Genomic DNA, 3,028 nt, shown 5'->3' on the forward strand with positions numbered 1-3,028 from the left:
AGAGGGGAGTAGAGAAGCAGTGGGACACAGAAAAAGCCTACTGCCATAGTCCAGGTGGGATGGTAGCAGCTTCCACAATTTTGATGACAGTGGAGTAGGTGAGAAGTAGTCATATTTTGGACATACTCAAAGGTAGCACCATAGGATTTCCTAATGACTTTTGGTCTGCACAATTGGAAGAACACAGTTGCCATAGACTGAATATGGGGGAACAGCTCCATCATGGTGCCCTGGTGACCTGGCACTCCCACATTGGTCACACAAGCAAAGGCTTGAACCACATAGCTCATCTGAGTTTTAGCAGAATGCCTGTGATCTTCCAAGAACAGAGAGAATGAGAGGCCTGTGAAGAGCTGTTCTGGGGTCATCTCCCACTAACCTTTTTATCTCCCTTAGGAGGCAGCCACAAGCCAGTTTCTATGGTCTCCCAAGGTCTGATGAGGTTTGAGGCTTTCTGCAACCCCCCTGCCCCCCACCAATACAGCTACAGACTAAAACTGCTTTGTCTAATAGTCTAGAATACAGTCTCTCTCTTTTTGGTGTCGTTCCTTCTGATGTGCAGGACAAGAACAATGGGGAACTTTAGTTTTGCTGTCTATGTAAGTAATAAGGTATCTGAATCTATGAGTTTTTCTGGTGGTTTCCAGAGGGGAGAGGGCGGGGGGTTGTAAAATGGGTAAAGGGGGTCTGTTGTATGGTGATGGAGGAAACTAGACCTTTGGTGGTAAGCACATTTTAGTGTATACCGATGTTGAATTATAATGTCGTACACTTGAAACTTATATATAGCAGGTCCTCAAATAACATTGTTTTGTTCAACATCATTTCATTATAATATTGATGAGTTCCTGTAGGAAATTAACTCTTGTTTATATCAATTAGCCTATTGTAAAATTTGCTTCATTATACGTCATTTTGCTTAAAGTCACAGAACCTATTGATGATGTTAAGTGAGGACTTACTATAGTGTTATACACCAATGTAACCTAAATAATAAAAAACAAAACAAAAACACATTTTTTTGAATCTAAATGTGTCTCATTGTACCTTTACTGGTTGAATCAGTTAGGCATTGCCCTGGCCTAGACTTGTCTCTTGTGCTTGGGACTGAGATGGGGCACGCTGGAGGGGATGAGGATGGGGAGTGATCAGGAGTTCCATTTTGGTTTGAAGTGCTTGTTAGACATGGATAAAACAGTTATATATATGAGTCTGGATCCCAGGGGCAAGGTCTGTGGTGAAGACATAAACCTAGGCATTATCACCATGTAGATGGTATTTATAGCCCGAGGCCACGTAAGGACAGAGTGTAGATAAAAAAATAGGACCAAGAACTGAGCTCTGGGATCCTCCTTATGAGGTCATGGAGAAAAGGAGGAACTGGCAAAAGAAACTGGGAGGAGGGACCATGGTGCAGGAGAACCAGAGGCCATTGTGCAAATTGGTTCCAGAGAGGAATGGTCAAATGTCAAAAGCTGCTGCTGAATTGAAGCCAGAAAAGCCAGTGTTCATGCTGCCCATCACTACCATAACCAATAAGCAGAGACAGGGATTGAATCTTTATGGGTGCTTTATTCATATGGTCAGTGATCTGAGAAGATGGTGGGTTATGTTTCTAACAGACCGTCTTACATTCCATTTCAAACCAACCCTTATAAGGAGAAGAAGAGTGTAGGTAAGGGGTGTGGAATTCAGGGAAAAGGTTAATCAGATAAAAAGCTGTTGCATTCTCTCATCTGTTGACCAGTGATTCTTCATCTGTGTCTTGGTCAGTGGCCTTTATCTGTGTTGTAGGTAGTGGACCCTCACTCTGTAGTGCAATGGCTCAGATATGTCTTGACTGCTTGCAGTCCTCCTGAGGCACAAAGGTGGAACTGCTTGTGGTCTCCTAGAGTTAGACTGGGTCATACCTTCAGTTCCTGATACAATAGCTTTTTACATGCATTAATTACTAAGTTTATTGACTATATCTAAAAGTAAAATATTCCAACTCTTGAGTCCCCCATCAGAATCACTTAAGAGAAGACTGAGGATTGATTATTGGAGTTAACCAAGTATTCTTGGTGACCTTGATGATAACAGTTTTAGTGGAAGGGGAACTGGGATGGGGCTAACACTTGATTGGAATGGCCTTAAGGGAGTGTGGGAAGAGCAGAATTGGATACAATAAACATAGACAACTGTTTTGGAAACTGTTTTACAAAAGGGAAGCAAAAAATGCAGTAGTGGTTGATGGAGGAAATGGGATAAAAAAAAGTTTGTTTGCCCTGGCTGGGTGGCTCAGTTGGTTGGAGCATTGTCCCCATGCACCAAAAGACTGTGGATTTGCTCCCCAGTCTGGGCGTGTATGGGAGGCAACTGATTGATGTTCCCCTCTTTTGCCCTCTCCCTCTTCCTTCCTCTCTCTCTAAAATGAAGATATCCTCAAGTGAGGATTAAAAAAAGTTTGTTTGCTTTTTCATTAAGATAAATATATTATTGATGATGGGAATACTGTTACCAGCATTGAGGTTCCTGAGGTTGCCAAAGTAAAAATTGAGAGGAACAGCCCTGGCTAGTGTGGTTCTGTGGATTGAGCACTGGCCTGCAGACAGAAAGGTTGCAGGTTCAATTCCCAGTCAGGACACATGCCTGGGCTGTGGGCCAGGTCCCCAGTTCGGGGCATGAGAAAGGTAACTGCTATTTATCTCCCTCTCTTTCTCTTTCCTTACCCCTCTCTCTAAAAATAAATAAATAAATAAAATCTTAAAAAAAACTGAGAGGAAGCCCCAGATAAATTTTCAGACAGATTTTATTAAGTTTGTGCTCCAGCATAAGGGGGGTAGCACAGAGGAAAGGAAGTCCTCTGAAGTGGCTAGGGATCTGGCTCTGCTTAGCTGCTTTTATAAGTTGGAGGCAAAACAGGCTTTCATGAAAAGGCAGGCTTTTAAAAAAGGTGGGCTTGCATGAAAAGAGGGGCTTGTGAGGGGTTCGGGGAGTGGAATTTTCCATGTCAGGGTGGAGTTACTTCTGTCAGTTTGCTTGGCAT

Source organism: Phyllostomus discolor, chromosome 3 (genome assembly GCF_004126475.2).
Source record: "Phyllostomus discolor isolate MPI-MPIP mPhyDis1 chromosome 3, mPhyDis1.pri.v3, whole genome shotgun sequence".
NCBI classification, from domain to species: domain Eukaryota; kingdom Metazoa; phylum Chordata; class Mammalia; order Chiroptera; family Phyllostomidae; genus Phyllostomus; species Phyllostomus discolor.